Below are 15,447 nucleotides of genomic sequence, written 5' to 3' on the forward strand. Positions count from 1 at the left end.
CTCGATCGAGTAAGTTTATTTGGAGTGTTGTGAGACCGAAAATCGGTGTACGGCAGTAGTCTGTGTAATGGAATAGGATCCCAAGAGGTTGGTTTTGCCACAAAAAAAAATCCACGGAATCACACTGTCGGCATCAGAGGATGGCAAGGATAGCACACTTCCTCTGAATGAATCTGACGGCTGCAAGTACGAATTAGGTATGGAAAAAAATCCAGGAAAATCCAGGGAAAAAATGGTTCTAAACTCTCTTTGAAAGTAGGGGGCGCTGGCGCTTTGTTTCTAACGTCATTTCCCAATTTTGAAGGCAAAAAGTTCGAAACCTCCAAATCTTCATATGTACTTCGTTAATGGCGGATGCGCATGCGCATGAAGGAAAACATTGTCATTGGGGAAACTTGAGGGGTTTCTCTCTCCCTCATTTTTGAGCTATCCTATTTTATTTATTTATTTACAGTATTTATATTCCGCCCTTCTCACCTCGAAGGGGACTCAGGGCAGATTACAATGAACACATATATGGCAAACATTCAATGCCAACAGACAAACAACATACATTAGACAGACTCAGAGGCATTTTTAACATTTTTCCAGCTTCACGATTCCGGCCACAGGGGGAGCTGTTGCTTCACCGTCCACTAGTGGCTGTACTTCCTCATTCCTTTTGTCGTGTTTTGCTGACAGTTTTATGATGTTGTAAATTAGCCTCCCGCATAAAGCGTCCCTAAATTTCCCTAATTGACAGGTGCAACTGTCTTTTGGGGCTGCATAGGTCAACAGCAAGCCGGGGCTATTAATGGTCGGAGGCTTAACCCGACCCGGGCTTCGAACTCATGACCTCTCGGTCAGTAGTGATTTATAGCAGCTGGTTACTAGTCAGCTGCGCCACAGCCCTATCCTAATGAAATTAAGTCCGTTGCTAGCCCCAGCCAGGACAGAAAACACTCAGGAATTCGTTATTTTCTATGGGGCTCTTACTAAGCCCATTTCTAGCCCCAGCCAAAGTTTGGTTGAATTAAAAACGCTTTCTCATATATCCGAAGGTTTTCCTAGGTCATTAAATAAATGGGCTCCGACGCTTCGAACTGGAAGGTTAATTCCGAATTGCCAAACCACCTCGGAACCCTGTTCGGAACTCAAAAATAGATACGATTTTATTCCGATTAATGACGATTCCGAAGAATTCGCCCATGCCTACTGTGAATACCAGGTAGCAATTTCAAAAGAGTAACAAAGTGTATTAATTTATTTATTATGTCACGTTTCTCTGACATAATAAAGAATGGAAGCCACCAGCTACCACTGAGAAAGATCTTGAGGGAGGTATCCCTCAGATATGAAAGAGCCTTGCTCTGGCTATATCGATGCTTTCACGAGCCATAAATATTCACTGTGAAGACCTAGCGTCAAGGGTACTTGGAGTGGCATAGGGGAAGGGCAGACAGGCAAGGTTCCCAACCAGAGTTGTCATCCATCAGACTTATCCTCACAGTCACTGTGGACATGAAAAGCTCCAGAAAATCTTGTTTCTGCCACTAGTGACATTTTAAAGCAGTTCATTATTCACCCTGCCATCCCAATGATTGATAACAGGGCTTAGTTGTAGCTATTTGGAAAGGCTGCCTTGCTGATGTCTTATCAAGAGCATGAATAACAGAAACCTCCCAAACATATTAATGTTATAGGATAGATCCTAAAGAGACCGTCCAGAATCCTGTTATGTATGCGGGAATTAGAACGGCGCAGCTGCACAACATCCGTATCTAGTAGAAGACTGCTGCTATCTATATATATAAAAGAGTGATGGAATCACGGCACCGGACAAAACAACAAAACTACAGGCCCCCCAAGCTCGAAATTTGACAACACAACTCCTCATCCACGGCTCTAGGTTGATACAACAAAAAACAAAAGAAAAATAAAGTCCTAATTAGAGGGACAGGAAAAATTGTTTTTATCCAATTGCTGCCAGTTTCAGGGCTAAGCTCCGCCCACTTGGTCTACTAGCAACCTACTCAGCCCAGGGGACAGGCACAGTTAGGCCTCACTTAGGCCTTTTCCACAGGTTATCTGATTTTCACTGGATTATATGGCAGTGTCGACTCAAGGCCCTTCCACACAGCTATATTACCCATTTAGAATCTTATGTTATCTGCTTTGCACTGGATTATCTTGACTCCACACTACCATATAATCCACTTCAGTGTGCATTTTATACAGCTGTGAAGAAGGGGCCTCATATAATCCAGTTCTAAGCAGATAATATAAGATTATAAATATAATATGTAATAATTACTGTCATATAGAATCATAGAAGAGTAGAGTTGGAAGAGACCTCATGGGCCATCCAGTCCAACCCCCTGTCAAGAAGCAGGAAATCGCATTCAAAGCGATTAATAATAATGCAGAACAATATAATCTCTAAAATCAGGACAGTAAATAAAGAGCAAAACTCTGAAAGCATAAGCCACAGCAACGCGTGGCCAGGCAAAGCTAGTATTACTATATAGTAGAGCTGGTAAATTATGCAGCATGTCTTGGTACAATGGAACCAATGCGCTTCTGTCCCAATGCACATTGCATTGATCCCAATGTGCATCAGGCCGTATCCCCTTACACGTCTTTGCAATTCATTGGATTTCTTAGTGCCTCTACTACTTATCTATATCTATATCCTAACATGGACTCACACATATTAGGAGTATGATTGGCTATTCAAAAATTTCAGGAGAAATATCGGACAGTGATAGAGATGGCCACTCTCATTCTATTTCTCTTTGTAATAATATCTCATTAATTTCCTTGGAATTTTGTCTCACCACCACTGGAATTCAGGAAACGATTCCCCAAATTATCGTAATATTTTTACATTTGACTGGGAGACTTGGGGGGACCTCATAATGGGCTTGTATCACAGCCCCTGGGTCCTTTTTCCTGTGTCACCTGGTATGATCTGGGTTATCTTTGGGAACTCATAATAATAATAATAATAATAATAATAATAATAATAATAATAATAATAATAATAATAATAATAATTTGGAAACAATAGACATTGACAAAATTACGATCTGCCAACTGCAAAAGGCCACCCTGCTGGGATCTGCACGCATCATCCGAAAATACATCACACAGTCCTAGACACTTGGGAAGTGTTCGACTTGTGGTTTTGCGAAACGAAATCCAGCATATCTATCTTGTTTGCTGTGACATAAAATAATAATAATAATAATAATACATCACACAGTCCTAGACACTTGGGAAGTGTTCGACTTGTGGTTTTGTGAAACGAAATCCAGCATATCTATCTTGTTTGCTGTGACATAAAATAATAATAATAATAATAATAATAATACATCACACAGTCCTAGACACTTGGGAAGTGTTCGACTTGTGGTTTTGCGAAACGAAATCCAGCATATCTATCTTGTTTGCTGTGACATAAAATAATAATAATAATAATAATAATAATAATAATAATAATAATAATAATAATAATAAATCACACAGTCCTAGACACTTGGGAAGTGTTCGACTTGTGGTTTTGTGAAACGAAATCCAGCATACCTATCTTGTTTGCTGTGTCATACAACGTCGTTGTGTCAATAATAATAATAATAATAATAATAACAACTTTATTTTTATACCCCACCCCATCTCCCCAATGGGGACTTGGAGCGGCTTACGTGGGGACCAAGCCCGAAAACATACAACAATAAAATGATAAAACAATTATACCAACAATAAAACATCAATATCAATAAAACCATCATAGTAATCAACATATAGCATAAAATATTAAAAGCAGAAGAGTAAAACAAGGATCTGGGCCAAAGTGCAAAGTATATCAAATGGGAGAGGTAGTTTCTCAATACAGTGTAAAATAGTAGTGGCAGAAAAGACCTGTAGTTGGATGGGCAGATAGTTCAACCTAATAGTTCCGCATCTATGCCCCCAAACCAGATCCAGCCTTGTGACACCCATTGAGATGACCGTCACCCTAAAGCACCCATTGTGTATCTTCACTAAACCTGGTGTATCAACTGGAGCTAGAACATTAAGTCCATTATCCGTTGCCCCACTGCATTCCTTGTCTCCGACCTGTTTGTATCTCATCCGGCCCTCTGGAAAGTTTGACCCACTGGGCTCCAAACCCACAGTTCTTGGGGACGCTGAAATCCCATAACAACCCCAATGGTTGCCACATTCTGCATGAGATCTCAGAGATGAGGCTGCCAATGTATGTTAAGAAAAAAAAAGGAGGTGTGGGAGGTGTGAGGATAGGCACCATAGCTTTTAGTAGCTGATGGAAATATCTCTGGCATGAATTCCGTGAGTAATGTCTCTCCAGCTAATGTGCCACGTGGGAGTTGACAAACACCAAATTGTCATCTGAAGGGGTCAAGGGAGAGAAGTACCTAACTGTAATTAATTACGTGAGCAATGGCTGCCTAAATGGAGATGCGGCAATTAAGTGGCTAATTACACTTAAGACATAATTGATTAAACTGACAGCAGCACCACTTACTCACCCTAAGTCTTCTCCTCACACTTTCTGAGAATCCGAATTTCACTTAGAGTTCTGTTTAGACATGAAAAATGAATGTTTACCTTCTAGAAACAAAAATGAGCCTTGCAGCACCGGGCTGTGGCGCAGCTGGCTAGTTTATTTATTTCGTGTCAAAAGCATTGCATAACAAATACATTTAAAAATGATGAAGAAAAAAAAAACCAGTTGCTATAAATCACTACTGACCGAGAGGTCATGAGTTCGAAGCCCGGGTCGGGTTAAGCCTCCGACCATTAATAGCCCCAGCTTGCTGTTGACCTATGCAGCCCAATTAGGGAAATTTAGGGACGCTTTATACGGGAGGCTAACTTACAACACCATAAAACTGCCAGGAAAACACGAGGAAAGGAATGAGGAAGTACAGCCACTACTGGACAGTGAAGCAACAGCTCCCCCTGTGGCCGGAATCGTGAAGCTGGAAAAATGTTAAAAATGCCTCTGAGTCTGTCTAATGTATGTTGTTTGTCTGTTGGCATTGAATGTTTGCCATATATGTGTTTATTGTAATCCGCCCTGAGTCCCCTTCGGGGTGAGAAAGAAGGGCGGAATATAAATACTGTAAATAAATAAAATAAATAAATAAAACAAACCCATTTATTTCAACATGCAATGCCATGGATTACAACCCGTTTCCTTCACTGCACTCATAGAACACAATTGTCAAGCTTCGAGTACAAGTGCACATCGCTCATGTTCTCAAGGTGAGTATGGCTTCAATGCAATCCAGCAGAAGCGTTCCTTCCGTGGGTTTAATTGTCCTGCCCTAACGTATACATAACTGCATTTAATTTTCCTGTTTGGAATACCTTGTTGTTGTTGGTTTTGCTGCTGTTTCGGTCCGGTGCCGTTTGCAATTTTGATTAAAATTGGCTTCGTGCGCTCAACTTCATTTTTTCATATTGATCCAAGGGATTTGCTTTTATGAAAACACTCAGATAACATGAAATTTCACAACGCCAGAAAAGAACGCCGATTCTTTCTCCACCTGGACGTGCTCCCTCAAAATTGTCTTGCTAGAGGATTGTGGTGTGGTAAGTCCTTCAATTGTTGCTTTCAGTTATACAAATATGATAATACATAAAAACAAAACAATATCCAAAATACACAAGTAAGGGTGATCTTTTCCAGGAACTAAAACTCTATGCAATTCTAGTTCAACTCTCCAGGATCTGAGATATTGCCTCCAAAGGCATTAAAGCAGTGATTCCCAACCTTTCTTGACCGCTTCCCCAGGGACCACTTTGACCAAGGACTACTCTCCAACATTGGTACCAAAAGGATTATGAATCAGTTTTTGGTCAACTTTAGATTCAGTTTGGTTATTTGGGGTGTTGATTTAGAAAATTGCATTGTATAGACCATATCAGCTCTAGTTTCTGATACAGAATATACGTCATCCAGTGGTCACCATCTGCTCGCCCATAGAAAACCATATTTAATAATCTAGAGCTGGTGTGGTCTATCCAATGCAATTTTCTGAATCAGAGCCGCGAATAACCGCAGGAACAGGCCTCAAAATGAAGACACCAAGGCACCACATGGAACGGCACCACTCAGGGGGAGGAAGGGAGGAGGAGAAGCAGGAATCAGGAGGCTTGTTGTGAAGTCTGCCTTTCGTGGATAGTCAGCCTCTCCTCTCCCCAACATCCCTGTTGCCTCAGCACTAGAAGATTTCACAAGACCAGTCGCTCTCGCTGCAATGGTGTAGTAATGGTGAGACCGCGGATCATATTTTACTGTATATACTAGAGTATAAGCCTAGTTTTTCAGCTCTTTTTTAGGGCTAAAAAAGCTCCCCTCGGCTTATACTCGAGTGAGGGTCCTGGCCGGCTTCTATTCAGGTCGGCTTATACTTGAGTATATAGGTATTCAGAATTGGACAGTCTTATCTTATTAAAGACTTATTATTATCTTAAATTACAGTTTTATATAAATACAGTAGAGTTCCGGTTAACCGACTATTATCCGACGTCCCAGGCCCCTTGGGAGGCGCTCATGCACGTTGCTAGGTAGCTTGCTATCTACCTAGCAACGCGCACAGGCACCTCCCAAGAGGCAGGGCGGCGAGCAGAGAAGTGCCCGTGTGCGTTGCTAGGTAGATAGCAAGCTACCTAGCAACGCACACAGGCGCTTCACTAAGCCGAGTGCTCGCTGCTCTGCCCCTTGGGAGGCGCCTGTGTGCGTTGCTAGGTAGATAGCAAGCTACCTAGCAACACACACGGGTGCTTCCTAAGGGGCGGAGCGGTGAGCACTCGGCTCAGGAAACACCCCTGAGCGTTGTTAGGTAGCTTGTTATCTACCTAGCAACGTGCACAGGCGCCTCCCAAGAGGCGGGGCAGAAGCGCCCCTGCGCGTTGCTAGGTAGCTTGCTATCTACCTAGCAACGTGCATGGGGCACTTCCTTCGACCGGCTTGCTGGATAATAGGGCCTCCCTATTATCTGTCAGATCCAGTTATTTGACATTCGGCCCGCCTGTTTATGTCGAATAATCGGAACTCTACTGTATTCAAAAACATTTAACCTACTGATGCCTCAAAGAATGCAATTTTATTAATATCTATTTTTTATTTTTGAAATTGACCCGTAGCTACTGCATTTCCCACCCTCGTCTTATACTCGAGACGTTTTCTCCCAGTTTTTGTACTAAAATTAGGTGCCTCGGCTTATATTCGGGTCAGCATATACTCGAGTATATACGGTAGTTCTCGGGGACCACGGGTGGTCCATGGAACACAAGGTTGGGAAGCACTGCACTAAAGGAACTTGCAGGTGCAAGTGTGGCCAATTGTTTTTTCATAATTTTTGGAGAACAGAAGTTCAGGCAGACCGGAATATTTTCCCTATTTTCAACAAGAGGGAAAAAGAGACCTAAGCAACTACAAACCAGACAACTTGGTGACAACAATAGCAAAGCTCCTGGGATAAATAGATGCACACTCGGTCTGTGAACTGGGACACCTGAACTCGTATTAAGAGAACGCAATCAGTAATAAGATAAAGAATAAGGAATTAAATGAAATAAAGATAGACATGGCTAAAAAAGAAAAGGAGTTAAAAGAGAAATCAGTAAGGCTTTTGAAAAGATTCCCATGATATTCTTGCAGAAAGCCTGCTCAAATGTCGACTAGACATAGCGCTATTGCTAGGTGGACTTACCCAGAGAGTGCTCACAGATGGTTCCTCTGTTTTTCTGGAAAAAAAATGTTCTCTGTTCTCAATCTGACGTTGTTTTTCATCTTTGCGAATGATTTGGATGACGGTCGAGATGGCGTGCTTATCAAATTTGCAGGTGATGCCAGATTAGGAGTAGCTGATCCAAAGGACAGGATCAGAATAAAAAAATATCAGAGCTGGGCCAAAACGAACAAAATGAATTTCAACCGGGGTTACATTTTGCCAGGAAAAAGGAAATGCACAAATATAGGATGGGCGACACGTGGCTTAGTAACAGCATATGTCAAAAGGATCTAAGGGCGTAAGTAGACCAGAAGGTAAACATAAGTCAACAGTCTACAATCACATCTTATTGTCCTGCAGTTGACAACATGGAAGACTCTACCTGGACTCTTCCATCCAGGGAAGTAAGTACTGTATATACTTGAGTATAAGCCTAGTTTTTCAGCCCTTTTTTTAAGACTGAAAAAGCCCCGCTTGGCTTATACACGGGTGAGGGTCCTGGTTGGCTTATATCTGGGTCAGCTTATACTCGAGAATATATGGTACATTGATTATATTTCTCTATTATTATTAGTATTATTACATTTATTATTTTTCTCTATTATTATTGGTATTATTACATTTATTATTTTTCTGTTATTGTTGCTACTATTACATTTATTTTACTCTATTTTTATTATATTTATTATATATAAATAATAAATATAATTAAATAAATATTTAAATAAATAAATATTTAAATAAATACATATATACATATATATATATAATTTTTATTAACGGCGCTCCATGCAGTCATGCCGGCCACATGACCTTGGAGGTGTCTACGGACAACGCCGGCTCTTCGGCTTAGAAATGGAGATGAGCACCAACCCCCAGAGTCAGATATGACTGGACTTAACATCAGGGGAAACCTTTACCTTTATTATTATTATTAATACATTTATTATTTCACTCTGATCTTATTATTATAGCATTTATTATTTTATATATTTTTGCAATATATTGTGATATTTTGGTGCTAAATTCATAAATACAGTAATGACAACATAACATTACTGCGTATTGAACTACTTTTTCTGTCAAATTTGTTGTTAAACATGATGGTTTGGTGCTTAATTTGTAAAATCATAACCTAATTTGATGTTTAATAGGCTTTTCCTTAATCTCTCCTTATAATAATAATAATAATAATAATAATAATAATAATTATTATTATTATTATTATTATTATTTTATTCTTATACCCTGCCCCATCTCCCCGAAGGGACTCGGGGCGGCTTACATGGGGCCAAGCCCGAATAAAACAATAAAAACAAGACAAGAAACCAATAAAACCAATAATCAAACCATAAAAAACAAGTCATAAAAACCACATACAAGATAAAATGTTAAAATCATGAATAAGGTTCAAAGAATTATTTATAAGAATAATTATAAGAATTATAAGAATAATTATAAGAATTATTATCCAAGATATTCGCTTATCCAAGCTTCTGCCGACCCGTTTAGCTTGGATAAGTGAGACTCTACTGTATCTATTTTTATTTCTGAAATTTACCACTCTCGGCTTATACCGGAGTCAATGTTTTTCCCAGTTTTATTTTTGTGGTAAAATTAGGTGCCTCGGCTTATATTCGGGTCGGCTTATACCCGAGTATATACGGTATATGAGATAATAAGAGCATTGTTTAACTTCTGCTTGGATTAAAATAGCCGAGGAGGCCATAATGCATGTCTCGCAGCCAAGTTGAGTATTTACGACTCACTGAGGTTTATATTCCAAGCCAAAGAATGACTGATTTCAGTGACATTACTCATTCTTATGGACTCAACACATATAACTTTTAAGCTCAATGGTGGCAGCTGACATCCTACTTATTCATTGATGTTTTTGTTTTGTTTTTTTCTCTTGTTTTGTTTTTTCGTCTTCTTCGTTATCTATAGCACTTTTGATTTCTATAGTACCCTGCAGGACCAAGATCCAAAGCATCTTTTTTTTTTGTCCTAATTTATCATCTATCTTGGCAGTTGGAGATTCATCAGTCGGGGGTGATTATTGCGGGTTATGTCAAGTATATCTTCGCATCATTGCCGAGGCTGTTAAATCACGTGAGACGGCCCTTTTCTCATATGCTGTGTCAACTCCCCAGGACCTAGAGGATTGAGACAAACATCTGTTGTTGTTGTTGTTGTTTTACAAAAATGCCTTCGTTTGGCCAGGAGGAAAAGCAAGATGGAATCAAACATAATGTGTTTCTTATGAGTCACTTAGCAGCAGAGGCCTGTCAAACACAGCCATCTGAATCTCGGTGACAAACATAGGACTTTTTTGGCATGTGAGCAAGAGGAGCTGTTTTGAACTGTCAGATCTGGCTTTCCTTATGCAGGAAATATCAGAGTTAGTTCAGGACAGGAGCACCTCTGTCTTGCATGGATTAAGTTTTGGTTTGTTTGTTTGCCATCATCCAGTCCATTACTGATGACGGACAATGGTTGAGGACCAGGACAGCTTCCTTGACTTGGGTTGGAAAAGAATAGTACAGTTGGGTATCATCCACATATTGATGGCACCTCACTCTAGAACTCCAGAAGACCTTTCCTAGCAGTTTTATGTATACGAGAGTTGAATGAAAAGTAATGACTCCACCTTCGTAACTCCTCAACAAATGGCAGTCCTGGTGTGCGGCAGGTACTGGCTTGTTCAGTAGACTCTCCTCTACAGTTCCGTTTGGCGGGAAGCCTTAGCATTGAACGGTTGTGTTGTTAAAGTGCGAAGTATGCAACCCTGCGCAGACTGGGAAGCCTTAGCATTGAATGGTTGTGTTGTTAAAGTGCAAAGTATCGAACCCTGAGTAGACAGGGAAGTCTTAGCATTGAATGGTTGTGTTGTTAAAGCGCGAAGTATGGAACCCTGTGCAGACGGAGAAGCCTTAGCATTGAACGATTGTGTTGTTAAAGTGCGAAGTATGCAACCCTGCGCAGACTGGGAAGCCTTAGCATTGAATGGTTGTGTTGTTAAAGTGCAAAGTATTGAACCCTGAGTAGACAGGGAAGTCTTAGCATTGAACGGTTGTGTTGATAAAGTGCGAAGTATGGAACCCTGAGTAGACAGGGAAGTCTTAGCATTGAATGGTTGTGTTATTAAAGTGCGAAGTATTGAACCCTGAGTAGACAGGGAAGCCTTAGCATTGAACGGTTGTGTTGTTAAAGTGCGAAGTATCGAACCCTGAGTAGACAGGGAAGTCTTAACATTGAACAGTTGTGTTGTTAAAGTGCAAAGTATGGAACCCCGCACAGACGGGGAAGCCTTAGCATTGAACGGCTGTGTTGTCAAAGTGCGAAGTATGGAACCCTTCACAGACGGTCGGTCAATACAACTTAAACAACGTGCAGTCATTGAAATCTTGAGAGCAGAAGGTGTCACCCCAAAGGAGATTCATCAGAGAATGCAAACTGTTTATGGTGATTGTGTTGATGTGAGTCCTGTGCGTCATTGGGCGAGTAAGTTTAAAGAGGTTGAGGTGGGAACATCTGACTTGCGTGACAAACAAAGAGGTGGATGTCCTGTGACAGCAACCACCGAGCTTCACAAGCAAAGAGTTGACAGATCGATTCAGGACGATTGTTGTATCCCTCAGAGAGAAATTTCAATCATAATCATCATTTCACAAGAACGTTTGGGTCACATTATTGCTTTGCTTGGCTGTCGGAAGACCTGTGCACAATGGGTACCCAGGATGCTGACGCCAGAAATGAAAGCGCGCAGACTTGAAATTTGTCAGTAACTCCTCTCATGTTACGAAAATGAAGGTGACACCTTTCTCCTTTGGGGTGACACCTTCTGCTGTCTAGAATTCAGTGACTGCACGTTGCTTAAGTCGCACTGACCAACTGTCTGCGCAGGGTCCCATACTTCGCACTTTAACAACACAACCATTCAATGCTAAGGCTTCCTGCCAAATGGAACTGTAGAGGAGAGTTTGCTGAACAAGCCAGGACCTGCCGCAGACCAGGACTGCCATCTCTTGCGGAATTACGAAGGTGGAGGCATTACTTTTCATTCAACCCTAGTATGATAAATACAGTGTGAGACAAAACAAAGTACCGAGACTTCACAATTAGGAATTGTCGTGAACAGACTGTGGGCACAGTGTTTGGCCACTAGAGGGTAGATGAGAATTGGGATGTTATATTACAGATTGAGTGGGAACTCTTTAGAACCATTATTCAAGAATTATGGAAAGATGGAAATAAATCAGTTGCCTTCGGCGAATTGTTGTTGTGAGCTTGATTTCACATCCAAGAACTTCTAGTCTTACAACATGGGTTTTTTTTTACTAAATAAAGGTTCTTCTCTAAGGTGGCGTCCTAATTTTGAAACTAGCGCGATGTCAAAATGCCTTTGATGTGGAAGCAAAGAAAAACAGGGACTAGGGTGTCCTAGGATCAAGTTGTCAATCATCTAGGAAGCATACTGGGTGAGCTTGAGATGTGAGAAGTGCTGGCTCCAGGCATTTCGTTGCTTGAGGAGCAAGACCAGTCTCCTTTAGGAACCCCTGAGAGCAAGGTCTGGCTCTAATCCACCACAAGGTACAAAACTGTGGCAAGAGGCTGTCATTAAAAATGATTTATAAGGCAGTGCGATATTCAGTGCGTATCAACTTTCCTTTTTTTAACAGCATGCATACATTTCATGCCAAAAGGATCAAGACTTCTGTCCAGTGTAGGAAGTTTAATTTCTTGGATTCTTCCCAAGAAGGATTGATTTGTACAACTCTGCCGTGAGTCTCCTTACAGTCGTTCAAGCCAGAGGTTATCCACTGGTAGTTTTTAAATGACTAGATTGCTTTTAAAGATCAGTACGGGAAATGTGATGCAGTCAACATTGGTGTTCAACTAAGATTAAAAAGGCTGGGCTATATAATTTCACGATCACATAATTCTATGCCATCAAACTATCATGAACTGACACCCATTATGTAGTATATTCTCTTTCCAAGACAAAAAAACCAAGCTCGAATCTCCAAGAAAGCTTGACTATGACTACAAAGAGACAGGAACATTACTTGTTTCTGATCCTATGGTGGGTGAGGCATGTGACAATGGTCAAGGTGGCATTTGAGTCTTGAGACTTTGCTTGTGATTCTTATGAGCTTCCGGTGTAAACACTTGACAGCATTTTCAGATGGAAGGAACCAGAGACAATGTCGAAAACCAGTACAATACTAAAATAGGAGCCACTACCTGCCTCAGCTCAGTGGGTAGTTGAGAGGTGGGGTCTCAGCCCACAATCCCTATCACATGTGAAGAAGCCACTAAAATCCCCACGAGAAGTTGTTTTAGCAAAATGCTGCGCTTCCGATTGCAAATGCTCCCTCCATTCCTTCACTGGCTTAGCTGTAAAACCAGAGGCTTGTTTGCTGCAAATCACTGTGTTGAGCTAAAGCTGGATTTGCAACAAATGTATGGTCATGGTTAAAACTGAGCCGACAAACCGACACTCTCGGAGCAATCATATTTGTGTTTCAGTCTGCTGTTTCCATTCCACCCACCCACACTGCGGTATCCTCCAGATCAGCCTTTTCCAACCTGCCACCCTCTAGAAATTTTATAAACACTAGTTAGTGTTAGTTACCAGCTGCGATAAATCACTACTGACCAAGAGGTCATGAGATCGAAGCCTGGGTCAGATTAATCTCCCGGCCATTAAATAGCCTTTCTTGCTGTTAACCTATGCAGCTTGAAAGACAGTTGGATCTACCGAGTCTCCCCGAGGGGACTCGGAGCAGCTCACATGGGAACCAAGCCCAACAATCGATATCTATATCCATAATAAAAGTGAAAAATCTTACACAGACAGCCTCCGGCCTCCACAAACAGGCTACAGTTCCCAGTGCTGAGGAGCCACCAAGACACTCCCTCACCTGACTTTGCAGGTTATAGCGAGCGCCACGGACATGCAGCCCAAACCCTACCAGTGCCTTCCACAAATACCATTCTCTTCCCGACCCAAGTGAAGGTTTCCATACGGGTCCCCTTTCATCCTAGATGTTCTGTTTTTCCTCCAGAACGGACATCCCAGGGTTCCTTCATTTGCATGACCCCGCCCACTGCCTCTACCTTAACCCTTTCATACAATTTCCTGGCACACAGTGAACAGAAGAATTGATCAGAGGTTAGGGGAGAATTAACACCATGATTAACCAGACTTGTACTCCAGAGAGTACTGTTCACCCAACCAACAATGCATCTGGACCACTTGCCACGGATGATGGGACTTCCAGTACCTTCACTGGTACTGTGACCCTCACCGACAAACTTGACACAGAGAAGCCCCATGACCAACTGAAGTAGTGGGGATGGACCTTGATTTTGGGAGTTATAGTTCGCCCTTATCCAGACAACACTGAACCCGGCCAACGACGGATCTGGACCAAACTTAAGTGATATTTCCTAGCATCCCAAAACAAAGAGTGCCATCTTCTAATAACCCGGGCACCGCTGGGTCCCCAAGCTAGTATACCATAAAATACAACAATATAAAATACATACCAATCACAGCAAATTAATACATCAGAATGATAAAACACAACAACATAAGATAAGAGCAGAATATAAATCTATATACAGTAGAGTCTCACTTATCCAAGCTAAATGGGCCGGCAGAAGCTTGGATAAGCGAATAACTTGGATAATAAGGAGGGAATAAGGAAAAGCCTATTAAACATCAAATTAGGTTATGATTTTACAAATTAAGCACCAAAACTTCATGTTATACAACAAATTTGACAGAAAAAGTAGTTCAATACGCAGAAATGGTATGTTGTAATTACTGTATTTACAAATTTAGGACCAAAATGTCACGATATATTGAAGACATTGACTACAAAAATGGCTTGGATTATCCAGAGGCTTGGATAAGCGAGGCTTGGATGACTGAGACTCTACTGTATATAAAAGGGTAATGAATTTTCGGCCTAGGACAGAACAACAAAACTACACATCCCAGAAACACTAAACTTGGCAGCACAACCCATCATTCACGGCTCTAGGTTGATACAACAAAAAGAAAAGAAAAATAAAGTCCTAATTAGAGGGAGAGGAATAATTGTTTTTATCCAATTGCTGCCAGTTAGAAGGCTAAGCTCCGCCCACTTGGTCTCCTAGCAACCCACTCAGCCCAGGGGACAGGCAAAGTTCGGTCTCACTTAGGCCTCTTCCACACTGCCTATAAAATACAGATTATCTGATTTTAACTGGATTATATGGCAGTGTAGACTCAAGGCCCTTCCACATAGCTATATTACCCATTTATAATGGACTTAATGTCAGGAGAAAACCTTTACCCTTTACCTTAACTACCACCAGTTCCTCAATACTTTATTTCCCATACCACCAGACTTCGCCACAGCAACGCGTGGCTGGGCACAGCTAGTAAAGTATATTATTATTTATTTAAGATATGGTTGGCCACCCTAAGCAGCAAGCTCCTGGAAGAGTTTAACCTTTTGTTTTGAACCAGCAAGACTTTGCTTTTGTCCTTCCAATCAACCTTAAAACCAGAGCCTAGGAACTCCTCAAATATCTGAGCAATTGTGGCCATGCTGCTTAGCTAAGCTAGAAACTATGGTGCATGAAACAAGCCCTTCTCTGTACATTATGCACCGAGTTCAAATGCAAGAGGAGAAACGCAGACAAC

The sequence above is a fragment of the Anolis carolinensis genome, chromosome X (assembly GCF_035594765.1).
Source record: "Anolis carolinensis isolate JA03-04 chromosome X, rAnoCar3.1.pri, whole genome shotgun sequence".
In the NCBI taxonomy this organism is placed as follows: Eukaryota; Metazoa; Chordata; class Lepidosauria; order Squamata; family Dactyloidae; genus Anolis; species Anolis carolinensis.